General features: G+C 40.3%; 1 long non-coding RNA gene across 1 annotated transcript in view; it reads left to right on the top strand.

The window, feature by feature from the left end:
• LOC119823250 overlaps nucleotides 1–19,963 on the top strand; it is an 83,082-nt gene that overhangs the window by 26,903 nt on the left and 36,216 nt on the right. The window contains exon 2 of the long non-coding RNA XR_005286924.1: nucleotides 16,709–16,783. This is a non-coding gene — a long non-coding RNA (uncharacterized LOC119823250). The remainder of the gene's footprint in view (nucleotides 1–16,708; nucleotides 16,784–19,963) is intronic.

Below are 19,963 nucleotides of genomic sequence, written 5' to 3'. Positions count from 1 at the left end.
CAGTCTCAATCCATCTCACCTTCTCAGTGTGGCTTGTTAAATGTGCATCTCTCACTGGCCAAAGCTATGTCTTGTGGTCAACCCTATTCATAAGAAAGGTCTTGAAATGTAAAGGTTCTGACTGAACACAAAGATACCCTAACCAAGTCTGAATCCTCGTAGGAGGTATCTGCGAGTACCAGTTTTCCTTGTGCCCATTTATCATGTGCAAACACACACTTCCTTTTTTAAATAAACACTTACAGAGTGCCTTCTATGAGTACCAGACACCCCACTTGATGGGAAAATGAAAATTAAAAACAAAGATTACAAGCTGGATCTGGTGATACATACCTGTACTACCTACACTTGGGAGGCTGAGACAGGAGGATTGCAAATTTAAGACTGGCTGGGCTACATAGCAGATTCAAGGCCCACCTAGGCTATACAGTGATTTTCTGAGTTACAAACAAACAAACAAACAGCAAAACTACATATGTACAGCAACAAAGGTTGCAAGAACTAACTCTAACCCTCATGTTCCAGGCAGATGCCATTGATGATTTCAGGGGCTCATCCTTGTCATCCCTAGGTAACTCTAGCCAAGGCCTTCTGTACATGATAGTCCCCTTGTACCCCTCTCATGTTAAACTCTAAGTATTTATTCTTTGATGACTTGTCTTAGAAATATATAAACAGGACCAGACTACTTTAAAAATTTTTTTAATTTAATTGTTATTTTATGTGTACGAGTGTTTTGTCTCCATGTACCACCAGTACCATGTGCATGCCTGGTGCCTGAGGAGGCCAGAAGATAACATCAGATACCATGAAACTGGACAGACAGTTGTGAGTCAGCATGTAGGTTCTGGGAATTGAACCCAGGCTCTCTGGAAGACGAGCTAGTGTTCTTAACCACTGAACTATCTTCAGTCGTGAGAATAAAGTTTTGGTAGATGTTATCATAATTGTGCTCTGGGAAAACAGTAGAAGACATGTACCGAGATGAGAAAATTTGGAGGCCTGCTGAGAATTCCCTCCACTGTATCACCTCAGGTCTAACTCATTTCTAAAGATACCTGTCAAACAAAACAAACAAACAGAAAAACTCATGTCAGTGCTGGAGAGATGGCTCAGCAGTTAAAGAGCACTTACTGCTCTTGCAGAGGATCCAAGATCAGTTCCAAGCCTCCGTGTTAGGTGGCTCAACCAACTCTGGCTCTAGGAGATCCAGTGCCCCCTCTTCTTGCCGCTCTAGGAGATCCAGTGCCCCCTCTTCTTGCTTCTTCTCAGAAAAGAGAAACAGAGACAGAGACAGACAGACAGAGAATGATTACTAGTGGGCTTTTGACGGCTCAACAGTAAATAAGCAGTCCAAAGGCAGGAAATAGGCCAGGTGTTTTCTGAACATGAGAGAAGTGAGATTACACTTTTTTTTTTTTATTTTTTTGAGACAGGGTTTCTCTGTAACTTTGAAGCCTGTCCTGGAACTAGCTCTTGTAGACTAGGCTGGCCTCAAACTCACAGAGACCCGCCCGCCTCTGCCTCCCAAGTGCTGGGATTAAAGGCGTGCGCCACCACCGCCTGGACAGCCAGGAATCTTAACTTTTTTTTTCCTGCTTTCTGTTTGGGAAAAACCCAAGAGAGGGGGCATTATGTGACATATATTTGAAATCATACCTTTAAAAACTTTTTCCACTCTTGGATTTATGTATAAATAAAGATGAAGCTAGAGTGTGTGTCTTTATAAGAGGATGAAATGAAGGACAATGAAAGCCTGTTCATCAACCTCGTTGTTAATTGCTAGGAGGAAGTCTGAGGGTTTATATTTATTTTCACTTTCTGATTTTTGGTGCTGGGGCTTGAACCCTCAGGGTATATGATTCACCATTGAGTTATAACCTCAGCTTCAGCTCGGGGTTGTTAAGGTATTTAATATGTGCCATTTTAACTTACTTTAAAAGCTGAGTTCTTGTACTTTATCCTTATGTGTTGGTGAGATTATGAGGATATCAGACTTAAGGGAGGTTTTGAAAGAATATCAAATATTTGCAGTTTCTAAAAGCTACTTCGTTGAGTTGTAATTTACATACTGTAAAATTCACCCATTTAGGTGTAATTATGAACAGTTTGGAAAGCATGGTTTGTAAAGCTGTCCCAGTGAAACATCAGGAACTGAGTGAGTACCATGGTGAGACTTGTGTAAAATAGGCAGGTGTGCGCCACCCATCTGTAATCCCAGGGCCAGGAAGGCTCAGGTTGCTCTGAGGGGCTCTCAGGCCTGCTAGCCCCACCTCCTAATAAGAGACTGTGTTTCCAAAGATACAAAGTGGAAACTCCGGAGGAGTGGCACTCAAGGTTGACTTCTGGTTTCCACACATGCACACCCTCACACTTGAACATCCCACCCCCAAAAACTTTTTTCTTTTTAATTAGTAGATATTTTTAAAATTGTTTTTATTGAGCTATACACTAAAAATTTTTTTATTATATTTATTATGTATACAATATTCTGTCTGTGTGTATGCCTGCATGCCAGAAAAGGGCACCAGACCCCATTACAGATGGTAGTGAGCCACCATGTGGTTGCTGGGAATTGAACTCAGGACCTTTGGAAGAGCAGGCAATGCTCTTAAGCTCTGAGCCATCTCTCCAGCCCCCCCCCCAAAAAAAATTTTAAGAGCTGAGTATCATGGTACAAACCTATGATCCTAGCATGAGGGAGGCAGAGACAGATTGCCATAAGTTCAGGGTAGTCTTGGTTACATAGTACTAAGCCAGCCATAACTACATAGCAAGACTCTGTCATAAACAAAAGAAAACAAATAAATAAAACCCCACCTTGATTTTTAGTAAATCTGCACAGCTGTATAGTCATCACAGCTCAACTTTAGAACATTTGTGTCTGCCCCAAATCGATCTCTTTTGTCCCGTCATTGTCTGTCCTAGTTCCTACTCCCTGCTCCAAGAAACTTCTAGTTCATGTTCTGATTTTATAGTCACATAAATGGAATTGAATAATATGTAATATTTCAAGCCTTCTTTTACTCCGCGTATTTTTGAGGTTTAGCCTCAAAAGTATGAGAGTTTGTGTCAGTAGGAACAGGGTTTGTCCTTTCACTAGCTGATGGACGTTTAAATTGACTACATTCCTAGACTATCATGAATAATATTGCTTGAACTTTAACGTATTTATAAGGATTTGCTTAACATTATATAAATCACTAATTAGCCAAATGAGAAATGTTTTTTTTTTTTTTTTTGGTTTTTTTAGACAGGGTTTCTCTGCAGCTTTAGAGCCTGTCCTGGAGCTAGCTCTTGTAGACCAGGCTGGTCTCGAACTCACAGAGATCCGCCTGCCTCTGCCTTCCGAGTGCTGGGATTAAAGGCGTGCGCCACCACCGCCCGGCCAAATGAGAAATGTTTAAAAGTAAAAATTAGAAAGTTTCATGGTAAGTCATTTTTAACCAATGGTCTTATTTTAGACCATACCAGACAGAAATTTTAGATTTATTTTTTCTTAAAATTTTTTGAGATTTTATTTATTGTTATTTTATGTATTATGGGTATTTGCCTGTATATATGGTCTGTGCACCTTGTTCATGCAGTGCCCTGGAGGCCTGAAGGGTGTGTCAGAATCTCTGAAACTGGAGTTACAGAGAGCTGTGAGCCACATAGTGAGACCCTATCTCAAAAAACAAAAATAAAATAAGGAGTCTACCGAAGCCTAGCTTAGTGAACAAGCTAGTTTATTGGGCTTGCTTATGAGAGCGTGGATGGCTCTCCAGAATAGTTCTATCACCAAAATGTCTCACCCTGCCAAAGATGGCAACTTCCCCACAATTGCATAAATGGAGCCTTTCCTCAGTTAACCTTCAGCCCACTGTACTCTAGCACCTCCCAAGACTAGGTATAGCTGGGGCAGATCAGGGCACAGGAACTGGCCGCTGAGGTGATCACAGCTGCTCTGATTAAGACGGTGATGGCTGTTCTGCTTGGCGATAGGGTTCCACAATACCCAAGTGCTTCCTCTGATCCAGGTTCAGTTCCAGGACTTTACTTATATTTATCTGTTTAACCTTCACTACTACTATTTGAGACAGGGAATACTTTTATCTCATTTTCTTTTCTTTGTTATTTTTTGAGATTTTACCGTTTCTCTGTGTAGTTCTGGGACTTGATTTATAGACCAGGGTGGCCTTGAACTCAGAGATCTTCTGCCTTCTGAGTGTTTGGACTAAAGGTGTTCACCACCATGCCCCTTACCATGGTCACACAACTAGTAAAAGGGCAGATCTGGAATTTGGACAAACAGTCTGATTCAGTCTCTCCTGGAGAGATTTCTCATAGGAAAGACACTGACCAGAGCATGATTGCTAGGCCCACATGACCGAAAGTGAGGAAGCACATGGGTGGGAGTGGGTGTGGCAGACTAGTTATGAAAAGGTGAGTGGAGACCGTCTGGGCACCTGAAGGAAGAGCTCAGTCAGCTGGTGGGGAATTTGAGTTCTGTGATTTAATTTGTAGAGTTTTATCACACATCCCACTTACCCTTCATTTGTTTATTCATTTTTGTTTTGAGGCAGAGTCTCACCAAATTGTCCAGGCAGTCATTAAACTTGTCATCCCGCTGCCTCAGGCTTCAAGAAGTTTTGTTTTGATTTCTATCTTTTTTTAAATTGTAAAGTATATCACACAATCAGAAATTGCAAAAGGGTATGGGGTGTGGCTCAGTGGTAGAGGGCTTTCATGACATGCAGGAGGCACCAGATTAAATCCCCAGCACCCAACACCCAAAGTGTGTAAAATTTAGTGAGTTATTTTAAAATAATCAAGCAGCTCCTTTGTAACTTTGTCAATCACAGTGTCTGGGCTCCTCCCTACAGGTTAACTACTTTCTCCTGTTTTATTTCCCTTTCTACTTTCATCACCTATGTACCTCTAAACAAACACTTCTGATTTGAATGCATGGAGCCATAAGGTGCATTCCTTTTATCTAACCATTGTGCTTTCAAGATTTATGTTCAAGCTGTGTGGTTGTTCGGATGAACACTCCATGGTGTTTTTATACTGTTCTGCTATTGGGAATATTTGGGATAGTCATAACTGAAAGTGTCAAAGGGAAAAAAATCACATCATTTAATACAAAGATAATAATAAGCTTTATTGTATTTTGCCTTTTTAATTTCCCTTTGGTGCTAAGAATGTAGCCCAGAGCTTCATGCATGCTAGGTAAGCTACACCCCCAGTACAACTGATCTTTATTAACTGATCTATATTTCCAGGCCATATCTGTTTTTAATACTCAATCAGTAGCTTTTATTTTGTTTTGAACATTTCTTTCTTGTCTCTAAATTTAAAAAACATTTTCCATAATATCTTCTGAAAACATTATTTATATTTTATATTTGAGTATGTAACTTATCTATTATTGGTTTTAAAATATTTCTTTTTATCACTACTTTTAAATTACTTATGTGTCTGTATGTCTATGTGAGTATGTGCTGTGAGTGCAGATGCCCATTGTGTCTAGAAGAGAGTGTTGGATCCCCTAGAGCTGGAGTTGAGCTGCCTGATGTGGGTGCTGGGAATCTAACTCAGGTTCTCTGCAAGAGTGGTGTATTCTCTTAGTGACTGAGCCATCTCCAGCTCCTGGAACTGGCTACTGTAGTTGATAATTCTTGACTGATTTATTAGTGCTTCTCTTATTTCAGGGCTTTTTATTTTATGTTTTATCCAGATTTTCTGGCTGTCCTTAGCAAGGCAGTTGGTCTGAATCATCTAGTTTACATTCTCAGTATTAGAAATGTCTTTTGAAGTTTTAGTTTCATTTTGACTTAAAAATGATCTGTTCTGTGCAAGACACTGGGCTCACTCTGAAGCATAAACAGAAAACAGCAACAGCAAAACAAAACAAAAAAATCTGCTCTGTCTTGTTAAGGAGCCTCTGTGAATGTATTTACTAAAACAATTTTAAAGGCCCGAAAAACTATTTTATAGATTGATGCCAGTTCCTATTTTTGTGTATTACTTTTTCATTTATGAGCTCAAAAGAAGCTTCTGTTTCTTCAGAACTTTTCCTGGGTTTAAAATTCTCTTAGCAGAGAACTTGCTACATTAACTGAGCAGGACTGTTTTTATGGTAGAATAATTTCAGAACTCTAATCATATGGAAATTTAAATACATACCCCCAAACATGAACTTGCTAGTACAGCAGTTTAACCTTTACGGTAGCCACAGTGGTCACCCCTCTTTCTCTGTTTATCTGGAATTTAAACCTTTATTTTGCCCAAAGATGGACTGTATGCAAACCACATCCAGAATGATTTTAGTTTGTACTGCAAAGTATGAAGAAAATGTTTTCGGTTGATGGCAGCTAGATCAGTGACATACGATACTCCAGGAACTTTTTTTTTTTTTTTTTTTACAGCATTCAAGATGCACAGGGACAGAATAGTAACTCACATGATCTTTTGGCAAGGAAAAGCTGGCTACGTGGCTGATGTTAAATTTGCTTTTGAAGGCAGTCAGATCAAGAGATGTCTGAAGACTGTGAGGCTGCAGCAGGGAGAGGATTGTGCAGTCAGTAAACAACTGCAGGAAGCTGTGGCAAGGCAGTTCGCTGGTAAGCCATTTGCAGCTCCGAGCAACGGAATAGAGAGACTCTAGAGAGGAAAACCTGACATGGCCTTCAGGGAATGCTACTCAAGGCAGTGAAGGCAGAGAGGCTGCCATGCTAGAGACTTTTTTTGCTGGCCCATGGTGCTGTTAGTGTGACCCTGCTTTGCCCTGGTGTTCTTGGACTGTAAGATTTACCAGGGACAGAGTTAGCTTTGTTGATGTTGAGCTGCCCTTAGATGTTAGGCTGTACCACGGCCACACACTTCTTGCTCAGCTGCTTAGATGATACTCATTACCTTTTACATGTTTTCAAAGTGTGGTCCAGGGATATCCCCTTGCTCACTGTCTCAGTTAGGGGTCCTGTTATACTACAGGTATAACAGGTAAATACTACAACCAAAAGCAACCTTGAGGGGAAAGAGTTTTTCTCACCTTACAGCTTATAGTCCACCATCCAGGGGAGTGACGACCCCGAGGCAGGGACTGAAGCAGAGGCCATGGAGGAGTGCTGTCACTGGCCTGCTCCTCATGGTGTTTGCAGCCTGCTTTCTTATACACCACATGGCCAGGGTTGGCACATCCTACAATAGATTGGGCCCTCCCATATCAATCACTAAGTAAAGAGACCACTGGCTTGCCCTCGGGCTTATGTAATAAGTGCCTTTTCTCATTTGACGTTCCCTCTTCCCAAATGACTCAGGCTTATATCAAGTTCACATATGTGTGTGTGTGTGTGTGTGTGTGTGTGTATAAGTTAGAAGACAACATTAGGTGTCATCTTCAGGATCACAATCTACTTCCTTTGAGACAGAGGACTTCACTTCATTACCTGGAGCTCATCAATTAGCCCAGACTAGCTGGACAGTGAGCCTCAGAGATTGTCTGTCTTCTACTTCCTAGTGCTAGAATTTACAAGCACACAGCACCCTACCCAGCCTTAGGTTCCAGGGATTGAACTCAGGTCTTCTTGCAAGGGCTTTTAGCCAATCCCCTAGCTCTGACATATTTTTTTTTCTTTTTTCTTTTTTTGGTTTTTCGAGACAGGGTTTCTCTGTGGCTTTGGAGCCTGTCCTGGAACTAGCTCTTGTAGACCAGGCTGGTCTCGAACTCACAGAGATCCGCCTGCCTCTGCCTCCCGAGTGCTGGGATTAAAGGCGTGCGCCACCACCTCCTGGCTAAGTAAAACATTCTTATGTGACCAACAGTTACAGTGAAACCTGGCTTCTTAGAAGCTTGATGAGCACAGTATGCTGTACTTCACAAACATTCTGAAGAGCTGAATTATTACTGTTCTTTATGTGCAGTACTTATATCCCCCACCTATGCTGCCCCTGCTTCTAAGAGACTTACAGTGACTTGTATTTAGGTTTTCAGAAGGCAGCCTTATTTTCTGAAGCCCTTTTGTTAAAGAATTGACCACTTGTCCTGGAGGCAGGCTGGAGGATCTAATAATTGAACAAACTGGCTTAGTAGCCCAAGGTGGGATACCTATGTTTCTCATCATTCCTTGTTTAGACTGCCCTTCTATACCAGTTAGCTTTCCCTGATTTCCCAGACAAAAGATGAATTTAACACTTTAAAGTCAAAATATTTTTAGGCAGAAGCATTTGGCTCTCTATGAGTCTAGGATAGTTTGATCTACATAGTAAGTTCTAGATTTTTACCAAACCAGTCCCAAACCTTCTACTGCTGCAAGTACCATGGAGGAATAGCATGCTTCCCTGCTGAAATGAGAGAGTAGAATCCTTATATGAGTAAGTTCATAATATTGTGTTGAGTTGACTTTATTTTTTTCCTAAAAAATGTGTGCTTATCCCACAAAAGGGTTCATTGAGAATGTCACTTGGGCTGGCATGGTATTCAATGATGCTGATGAAGTGTTAAGTGACCCCTTTGATGTAGACTGTCTTAACATTCTGTTTCTGTGAAGAGATACCATGACCAGGGCAACTCATATAAAACAAAGCATTTAATTGGGGTATAGGTGGAATTTTCCTGTGTCTTGGCAGATACTTCCCAAATAACCATTCAGAGACTTATTATATTATAATTATATTATAAATTATAAATTAAATTAATTAAATTATACATGCTCAGCCAATAGCTCAGGCTTTTTTGTAGACAGAGGTTTTTTTTGTCTTGCTTGGTTCCTCAGTGGTTCAGGCCCAATAAAACACACTGGCTTATATTAATTATAAGCAGTTTGGCTATTACCTCAGGCTTATTATTAACTAGCTCTTATAACTTAAATTAACCCATGATTCTTATCTATGTTTAGCCATGATAATTGGACCTTACTCATCTTGCTTACTCTTGCATTCTCATCTTGCTTAGTCTGCATCTGGGTAATGACTGCAGACTGAGCTTTTCCTCTTCCCAGAATTCTCCTAGTCTGGTCTTCCTGCCTATATTTCCTGCCTGACTACTGGCCAATCAGTATTTTATTAAACCAATACAAGTGACAGATCTTTACAGGGTACAAGAGCATTTATCATACAGCACTTGTTAATATTGAACTCTTACATTTTAAATTAACACATTTTTTTATCTACACTTTGTCAGGTAGCTTGGTACCTTTCCTCAGTACAGCATGCACATCTTGCTTTTCTCTGCATCTGCTTGTGACTCCTGACTCCTCCCTTCTTCTTCCCAGCATTCTCTGTTTGGCTCTCCCCCTAACCTTATCCTGTCCAGCTATTAACCAGTCAGCTTCTTTATTAAACCAGTCATAGTGAAATATATTCACCAGTATAAAGGAATATTGCACATTTCCCCCTTTTGTCTAATTAAAAAGGAAGACTTTTAACTTTAACATAGTAAAATTTATACAACAAAACAGTTATTAAGAATTACAGTTACAATATCCAGTCCACTTGTATCCAGTAAATTTGGCAAATTAAGAGAAAATACTCTATTATTTATCTTTGTGACTCTATAAAGTTTTATATCTAATTTACTTTTTATCATAACTAAGGAAAACTTTAATTATGACCATCTAGTCTTCACTTCCATCAAAGACCCCAGAAGGGTGAAATGTTACCTAATGACAGGGACATTTGGTTTTCTAGACAGTCACCACAGGTTCTTCTGTAAAATTGAAGCATCTAACTTTGGCCTACAGACAGGCCTAGTATTTCTGACAGACATTTCTGAGAAACAGGGGATTTTGATAAACTGTCCTATCTTGTCTTGAAAAAAATTTTGCAGCCGGGTGGTGGCGGCGCACGCCTTTAATCCCAGCACTCGGGAGGCAGAGGCAGGCGGATCTCTGTGAGTTCGAGGCCAGCCTGGTCTACAAGAGCTAGTTCCAGGACAGGCTCTAAAAAAGCTGCAGAGAAACCCTGTCTCGAAAAACCAAAAAAAGAAAAAAGAAAAAAAAATTTTGCAGTCACCTTTTTGTGCCGCCCTACTGGTCCAGTTTGGACAGTATGCTGTCAGCTATTGAGACAAGGGCAGTTTTTGTTTTGCGATAAAGAAAACAAACTCCATATGGAGTTTATTTGATGCCTATCATATTCTCTGAAGTAGATTGGTGCTGCAAGGAACATATGTGTCTTACTGTCATGAAAAGCCTTAGGTTATTAAACATATTAAATGTCATATTCTATAGGCTTTGAAGTATTTGAAGACCATCTACCTACCTAAATATATGTGTTTATGTCCCTGAAAACATACCTGACATGTCCATGGACAGTATAGACTGTCCATTGTACACAAGTCATCCAAATATGATTTTTTGTTTTATGTTTGAGCAGATAAAATATATATAATGAGTCTTATAGTTCTTCTAGGTTTATTGTTTGTAGCCAGAATTCTTAGAGGGTCTTCCTTGTTCAAACCTCATCAACCTTAAATCCATAGCCTTTCATTTCCTTTGGAAATAAAAACATAACCTCTTTCCCAAAGTAACACATCTTTTGACTTCCATTTTGAAGTCAAGACATTTATCAAATATATAGGTTGATTTAATTACAAAGCTTTTATAATCTAGTTTCTCTTAGCAGCTATCTTTTCTTTATCAGCAGTCAAAAAAATTCAAGGACAACATAATAACATACAGTATCCAGACTGACTGTGTATTTTTTATCTTTAAACATACTGTAACCCATTTAGAAGCTTTTTGGTGGGGGGAGGTCTGGATCTGTTTCTATACAGCATCTATATTGTTTTTTGTTATCACATGAGACAAATCTTAAACTGCTATATTAGCTGCCACCAGTGCAGTTTAAGTTAGTACATGGCAGCTGGTTTTTCCTGCAGGCAGCTGCCAGAAGATACCTCTCTGTATCTCGGCCCATGTGAGAGACTGCAGGAACCCACGATACAACTTAACTCTTGGTCTGCAGGCATGGCTCACGCTGGCAGCTCAAGCCCACAGGCAGCTGCCGGCATCTTTGTACTGCAGCTGGCATCAGAGGCACAAGACTAGAAAGCTTGTGTTTGGCTTTATGTGCTTTTAGAACCTTCCCTCAGCCTTGTCAGGTTACACATGGAAATTCTTGTCTACACATTGGACATCTTTTGTAGGCAGAATTTTCCTGTGTCTCGGCAGCAACTTCCCAAATAACTATTTAGATTTAATATAAATTATAAATGAATGGTCAATAATTCAGTCTAGCTAACTCTTATACTTTATAATTTATAATTTATAATAGCTAACTCTTATATTTTAAATTAACCCATATTTTTGTTCTGCACTTGCCACATGGCTTGGTACCTTTCCTCAGTACAACTTGCCCATCTTGCTTCTCTCTGTGTCTGTTTGTGATTCCTGACTTCTCCCTTCTTACCAGCATTCTCTGTTTGGTTCTCCCCCTAACCTTATTCTGTCTAACTATTGACAAGTCAGCTTCTTTATTAAACCAATCAGAGTGACATATATTCACATATTGTAAAGGAATTGCTGACAGTTTCAGAGGTTTACTTCATTATCATCATGGCAGGGAATTTGGTGCTAGGAAGGAGCTAATAATGTTGCCAGGGTTCTTATCTGAGTGGGATGACAGCATTTCAAATGAGGCAGAGGGAGAAGACATGTTGGGGACAGGCTGGCTGAGTTGTAGTTGTATTGAGTTTGAGGGATCTGTGGCATAGGAGGTAGAGAAGTCTATTGACAGTAGGTAGTGACGTATCTGGTTCAAGAGGTTGGTAAGAAAGGTCAGCAGAGTTGGTGGTTTTATCTGTGAAAAGACATAAGGACATTGGAACTACAAACAGGAGCTGGTTTTTCAGAGTTGGATTTAATGGTGCATCAGGAAGTTGAGGCAGGAGGATCTCGAGTTCAAGGCCAGCTTAGATTATATGAGACTATAATTAAAAGATAAACATTTTTTTAGCAAATATAAGTAGCAAAGAAAGAGGGACACAGGCACAGAATTTAGGATTAAAGGAGTATGTATAGGGTTTTTTGTTTTGTTTTGTTTTATTTGTTTTTACTTTATTTCTTTCATTTTTTTGTTGTTGTTTTTGTTTGTTTTTTGAGACAGGGTTTCTCTGCAGCTTTGGAGCCAATCCTGGAACTTGCTCTGTAGACCAAGGCTGGTCTCAAACTTACAGAGATCTTCCTGCCTCTGCTTCCTGCGTGCTGGGAGTAAAGGCATGTGCTACCACTGCCCGGCTTGTTTTTATTCTTTTGTCTTTAGTCTTATGGGGGCTGCCTCCCAACTCCCAAATAAATATGTGGAGTCTTATTCTTACTTATGAATGTCTGGCCTTAGCTTGGCTTATTTCTAGCCAGCTTTTCTTAAATTATCCTGTTTACCTTTTGCCTCTGGGCTTTTATTTCTCTCTGTTTCTGTGTGTCTTTTCTTTCCTTATTCTTCCCCCTTTCTCACTCCTCCCTCTTCTCTTTTTCTCTTTCTATTTGTTCCTGTCTGGCAGCCCCTGCCTGTCCCTCTCCTGCCTCGCTATTGGCTGTTCATCTCTTTATTAGATCAATCAGGAATTTCAGGCAGGCACAGTAACACAGCTTCACAGAGTTAAACAATGCAACATAAAAGAATGCAACACATCTGTGCATCATTAAATAAATATTCCACAGCATAAACAAATGTAACACATCTTCAACTAATATTCTACACCAGATATGTGTTTAGGAATGGGCAGACCTGAAGATTTCTGAAATATTGACCTAAATTGAAGCTGTGAAAGTAGCATTTCCAAATCTTGGGGCAAAGTAAACCCTGTGTCTGGGTAGCTGAACATTCCTGCCTGCTTGCACCTGTGTTCCTTGGCTTCTGCTATTATTTGTTGAATTTAAGTTAACAGGTAACCTTTTTTTTCTACCTTGACTAGGTATGGCCTCACAGACTTGCCTGGAAAGAGCTTTCCATCCTCCTTGCTAGTGTTCTGTACTTCCCTTACGTACAGCTTCACGTTAGATACCACCTCTGGACATCTTTTTTTTGTGTGTCTGTTTTTGTTTTTCAGTACAGGCTTTCTCTGTGTATCTCTAGCTGTCCTGGAACTCGCTCTGTATACCAGACTGGCCTCAAACTCAAATCTGCCTCTGTCTGCAAGTGCTGGAATTAAAGGTGTGCACCACCACTATCAGGTGAGTTGGTAAATTTTTAAGAGACTGGAGCTAAATGATGTTTTCTGGACATGACAGGACCACTGCACTCATAAATCTATAGTGGCTCTGGCTGCCTCTGTAAGACCTGCACTAGATCAACTTTTGTCTCCTGAGTGCTGGGATTAAAGGCCTGCGAAGCCACAGACCGGCCCCCTGGACAGCTTGATAGCCAGTTGCTGTCAGTGTAGGCAGTCAGGGTTTTCAGTGTTCATCTGTGTCAGCGAGTATCCAAGATGACAGCAAAACAGGCAAAGGACCTTGTTGGTTATCATCTCCACCTAAAGTTGCCTGTGGAGAGATAGGTAATAATGAGCTACACTGTGACACTGGTGTAGAGTTTGGACTGATTTAGAGAGAAGTAACGAGTCAGTCTGGGCAGAAACTTAAATCAGAATAGAGAGCTAAAATGAGACAGTGTTGTTCTTTGGAGAATCAAAGGGTGACAACAAACTTAAGAATCTGACTCTTCTCTGAAGTGACAAGGGTCACATGTAACTATATAGCCCTGAGTCTCCCAGGAAGACCAAATCTGTCTGGAGAGGGGCAGCCATCTCCTTTAACTTTCTTCAGTGCCATTTGATGGGGAACTGCCAACATTAAGTTCCTGGAGTTCACTTCAGCATGTTTGTTGGACGTGAAATTAAAAGATGTATAAAACTTAATCTTTGCTGTCAGGGAGCTCATATTGGGAAAAGAAAGCAGACTCCTGTATATTACCAGTATAATATATCTATCTCAGAGGAGGGTCTAGGAAAGTCCTGGAGGGTACAGTAGTGGCAAAGGAGAGGAAGAGAATCAGCAAAAGGCTTCAGCAGCAATTAGTTTGTGTGTGGTGGACAGTTGCAAATTGGATTGCACAGTGGAGAAATGGATCTGGCCAGTTCTTTTTAAAAATCTGCACTAAAGGTAATAGATATTTACTTACTCATTTTAAAAAGCCACAGCATACACAAAGGTCAAATTTGCTTTTGAGATTGTTGTAACAGTAGTGTGTGTAACAGAAGTGTGAGCGTAATAGTTTATTGGTCTATTGATTCAAACAGTGTTAAGTACAGTAAAAAGAGGTGATGTTAGATACGGTCATTCAGTAAAAGTACTACTTTAACCACTGTGACATACTAGGGGTCCTAAAGCGATCCCTTATAGTGTATAACCATGGGGAATGGCATGTCTTCTTAGAGATAGAGCACACGGTTGGTTGTGAAGCAAAGTGGACAGCTTCCAGATGGAGACAGTTTTCTGAAAGCCTGGATTGGCTCTTGTTTTGCCCTTCTCCACACACACAGTAGTTGCATTCTGAGTAGGAGAGAGACTTGTCATCATGAAATAGTCACCACTGCATTTACTAGCTGCTAGTAATGAACTAAATTAAAGAGATCATGCCATCCGTTATTTGGCAGTGGATTGGGGAGGAGCAAGAGTGGAACAGTCTTCGAGAAGAGATAATGACAGTGAAAATGAAGAATTGTAGGTGGATCTGAAATGCAAAATTGAAAGCAGAACTTATTGATGGACTTGTGTGAAGGCCTTGGGAAGGGTGAGATTACTTGAGATGAATGTAGGTTCTCATCTGGGCCTTGGTAAAGACAGTGAAGAAGGAGAGGAGTAGTCTAGACAGGGTAAAGGTAGAGTTTGGGTCCAGTTGAGTCTGGTGATTATGAGACATTCAGATGGAGACATTGAAAGGACAGTTTGGTATTTTTGAGGGAGATAGAACAAATAAAATAGGAAATAGTAACGATTTGTGCATTGTGGCATGCCTGTAATCTTAGCACTAGAGAGACTTAAACAGGAGGATTGTGAATTCTTGGCCAGCCTGGGCTGCATAGGGAAGCACTATCTTTTTAAAATCATTTTTTTATTCTTTGAAATTATAACACAATCCCATCATTTCCCACCTTCTCTTTTTCCCCCTCAATCTCTATGCATGGCCCCTGCTCTCAAATTCATGACTTCTTTAATTATTACTGCATGTGTGTATGTGTTCTTAAATATATAAATACAATCTGCTTAGTACATATAATGTTATCTGTATATGTATATGATCTCAGGGTGGTCCACTTGGTATTATATGGAGCTCTTCCTAGGGGAAGATCATTTCTCCTATGCTTAGCATTCCTCAGTTGCCCATAGCTCTTTGTCTAGAGTTGAGGCTCCAAAAGCTTTCCCCACTCCCTGTTAGTGTGACCATTGGTGTCATCATTGTGCGGATCTTTAGGCATTCATGTTGATGAGACTTAAGGGATGTAGCCTCTTTGACGTTTCTAGGAGAAGCACTCTCAAAGCAAATTTCTTTTTTAAAAAAATATTTATTTATTTATTATGTATACAATATTCTGTCTGTGTGTATACCTGCAGGCCAGAAGAGGGCACCAGACCCCATTACAGATGGTTGTGAGCCACCATGTGGTTGCTGGGAATTGAATTCAGGACCTTTGGAAGAGCAGGCAATGCTCTTAACTTCTGAGCCATCTCTCCAGCCCCTCAAAGCAAATTTCTTGTTCCTCTGGTTCTTACAATCTTTCTAGCCCCTCTTCTGAAATGAGCCCTGAGCCTTAGGTACAAGAATTGTGTTATAACTATCAGTTGGGAATGGGCATCACTTGTCTTGTTCTCTACATTTTGATTAGTTGTGGTTTTTTTTTTATAATGGTTTCCATCAGTTGCAAAGAAAAGTTTCTTTGATGAGGAGTGAGGTTTATTTACCTGTGGGTATAGGATAAATATTTAGAATGTAGGTGGGATTATGCCTGTTTAGTAAAATGGCAGTTGTTGGTTCTCCAAGATCCATGACTTTAGCAGCTCCAGGTAGTTGGCTTCGTTTTCAGTATGGGGTATGACTTTTCCTTTTGTTGGCCAGGTCTTAAAATTAACAGGCTATTGGTTACTGCCAAGGTATGCATGCCAGTATTGAACCATCAGGTTATTATGCCATGATGGTCATTATTGTGGTTCATATGGGGAAATGTTATCAGTAAACAAACAAACCAAAAAAAGAGATGCTCAGCACATAAGGGTGCTCATCTAACAAGCTGAGTTGAATTGGAACCTACATCAAGGTAGAAGGAGAGAACTGACTCTGAAAATTATCCTCTTACCTCCACATGAGCACTTTTCTCATTCATGTAAACACATAATCAAAAACTCAGTTTGTTTAAAAAGAAAATAGTACAGAGTGAATACAGATTGTAATGCCATTTCAAAAACTGTTCTGTTTCATGTGTTGATAGGATGGCACCAGAACCTCACACCTTAGGCAAGTGCTGCACCAGGGAGATTCTCCCCAGCCTTTGCATTTCTAATCACAATTTGGCCTTTATTGAATGGATGTTCAGTACTTTGTGTTACATGTGCAGTTTACTTTTTTTTTTAACTTAACTTTGAAAGAAGCCTTAAGGAAGACGTTTGCAGAGTTAGGCCACTGCCCACAAACTGTAAACGGAAGAGTGGATTCATAGGAAATTGCCTACTCTGCTACTTCTCTAGGCAGCTTATGTTGTCTGTATGGTTCATTGCCAGTTTTTTCTTTTCAGGGTTTTGGCTCTTTGCACTGAATGTAACCTAGATTGATCTCCTCAGGCTTGTGTTGCCCCAGGAAATTGTCAAAGGTAAGTTTTATCTTCAGTAATTCATTTCATTTTTTAAAAAAGGAAAGTATATGGGAAGACTTCTTTCTTGAATTCTTTTTTTAAAAAGAAGATTTATTTAGGGGCTGGAGAGATGCTCCAGTGTTTAAGAGCCCTGGCTGTTCTTCCAGAGGACCTGGCTTCTGTTTCTTGCACCCATAGTCTGACTCATAACTGTCTGTAACTCTAGTTGCAGGGGACCTGATGCCCTCTTTTCATCCCCTCTGGCACCAGGGACATATGTGGTATAGAGATGAACATGTAGGCAAACACTCTTACAGACTGGGGGGGAGAGATTAAAAAATAAATTTTATAATTCAGAATTTCTTTCAAAAATAGACTTAATTGTGTTTTGTGTGTGTGTGTGTGTGTGTGTGTGTGTGTTTGAGACAAGAGTCTCTCTACATAAACCTGGGTGTCCTGGAACTCACTATGTAGACTAGGCTGGCCTCGAACTCACAATGACTTGTCTAGCTCTGCCTCCTAAGCGCTCAGATTAAAGACATTTGCTACCATGCCTGACAATTCATTTTTATTTCTTGTATATGGGTGTTTTACCTGCATATGTGTCTGTTGTGCCAGTGTATGTAGTGCTGGTGGAGGTTGTCTAATCCTCTGGAACTGGAGTTACAGATGGCTATTAGCTGCCAGATGGGTTCTGGAAACCAAGCCTATGTACTGCTGTTAATACTGAGCCATCTCTGCAGTCCTGAATTTTCTACATTCTTTTAGAAATGCAAATATGTTCATAGTATCAGCTTTTTGCATTCTTGTTTTAGCTGTTTCTTTTAAAATACACTAGTATTGAGACTGGGATGTAGCTCAGTGTAGAGTGCTTGCCTACAATGCCTGATGCCCAACTTGGTCCCTAATACCGCACACATATACACTCACAAAATACACTGGCGTTCAGGTTAATACTGATATTTGATTCATTTTGTGTGAAGTTAGTTATTAGGATTAGCAACTGAAGATTTAAGTGGGCAGTCCTTACTGCTCCAGCCCACATTTATGTTCTAAAAGAGATTTAACAAGTCACTTTGCTGAATCTGCTCCTGTGGCCTATAGACCCCTTCAAAACTTTATTTCAGGGGGCTGGAGAGATGGCTCAGAGGTTAAGAACACTGGCTGTTCTTCCAGAGGACCTGAGTTCAATTTCCAGCAACCACATGGTGGCTCACAACCATCTATAATGACATCCTGGTGCCTTCTTATGGCATGTGTATAATAGATAGATAGATAGATAGATAGATAGATAGATAGATAGATGGATGGATGGATGGATAGATGGATAGATAGATAAATAAAACAAAACTTAATTTCAGTCTCTCAGTCAGTATTGTTTAATACAGAATTCCTGTTGACAGAAGTTTCTGTCCTGCCTGGTTCAGCCATTCAGTCCCAAAGAAACACACATTAATTATAAACTAGTTGGCCTATTAGCTCAGGCTTCTTATTAACTAACTCTTATATCTTAAATTAACCCATAATTCTTGTCTGTGTTAGCCATGTGGCTTGGTACCTTATATCAGTGAAGCATTCTCATATTGCTTCCTCTGCATCTGGGTGATGACTGTAGACTGAGTCTTTTCTCTTCCCAGAATTCTCCTGTTCTGATTGCTCCACCTATACTTCCTGCCTGGCTACTTGCCAATCATACAAGTGACAGATCTTTATAGGATACAAGACCATTGTCTGTAACATGAAGGGGCCAGGCCTGCTTGTTTGGGTTTCTGTCCCGCCTGGTACCCCACAGCCGGCAAGCCCCACAAGAAATAACACGGAGATCTCTATAAGTTATGAAGCTGATTGGCCCATTAGCTCTAACCTCTCACTGGCAACTTTCACATCTTAATTAACCCATTTTTCTGATCTATGTTAGCCATGTGGCTCATTACCTTTTTCAGTGGTTGCAGATCACATCCTGCTGCTTCGGTGATCTGGGCAGGAGTGGGAGGAATCAACTTCCTCCTTCCCAGAGTTCTCCTGTTCTCATTACATCATTTCTCCTTCCTGTCTGGTTTTCCCACCTTTACCTCCTGCCTGGCCAATCAGTGTTTATTTAAAACATGATTGACAGAATACAGACAATTCTCCCGCACCAATTGTCCTATAGTAAATCCCTGTGTAAGTCTCATCTTGAGTTATCTTATTTTGTTGTGCTGGCATCAAACCCAAGGCAAACTAGGCACATACTAGGCAAACTCTGTATCAACTTTGCCCCTGCTCTTCTAGAAGACTGGTTTTTTGTTTTTTTTCAAGACAGGCTTTCTCTGTAGCTTTGGAGCCTGTCCTGGCACTAGCTCTTGTAGACCAGGCTGGCCTTGAACTCACAGAAATCTGCCAGCCTCTGCCTCCCAAGTGCTGGGATTAAAGGTATATGCCACCACTGTAGAAGATTGCTTTTGTTTCCTGGATAAACAGTGGGTTTTGTGATTTTATGTCTTGATTGCTGCCTTTTTTTTTCTCTTCTTTCAGCATTTAGATGAGGAAGGAGACACAGATGCTTTACCTCCCCTGTTGTCCTTTCTCCTGTGTCCACTGCAGGGTCTTTTCTCATCCGAGTTGAGAAAGCCTGCTGTTGCTGCACTAGTAGTCATCCGTTGTTTTACTGGTGCTTTCAGCAGCTAAAGGCTTATCTATAAACTTCTTACAAACTTTGGATGTTTTTTAACAGATAATATAAAAATAGAAAAATCATACATACTTAAGGGGTACACTGCTGTTTTGATACGTATATGTATTGTGCACTGTTTAAGTTGGGGTGAATAAATCTACCTCCTCAAATAGTTCTCATCTTTACGGTGAAAACATTGGAAACCTTTCTCTTTCACTTTTTCCTTTTAGATTTGTTTTTATTTTTAATTATGAGTTGGGGGGGGCGTCTGGTGAGAGCAGGTACTCTTAGAGATCTGAGGCAAATGCTGGAGTTACAAGTGCTCATGAGCCCACGTGGGAGTTGGGAACTTAACTCCTGTCTTCGGCAAGAGCAGTGTGCACTCTTAACTTCTGAGTCATCTTTGCAGCTCCCATCTAGCTTTTTAAAATACAGTGTATAATCATCATCTGCAATTACCCTGCTACACAATAGCACACCAGACCTAGGAAATAACATTTTAAAACTTAATTTTTATTCTTTGTGTATGAGTGTCATGCTTGCAA

This window comes from Arvicola amphibius, chromosome 9 (assembly GCF_903992535.2).
Source record: "Arvicola amphibius chromosome 9, mArvAmp1.2, whole genome shotgun sequence".
Lineage (NCBI taxonomy): Eukaryota > Metazoa > Chordata > Mammalia > Rodentia > Cricetidae > Arvicola > Arvicola amphibius.
Note: the sequence above shows the minus strand (reverse complement) of the source record. Positions and strands in the feature narration are given on the sequence as shown.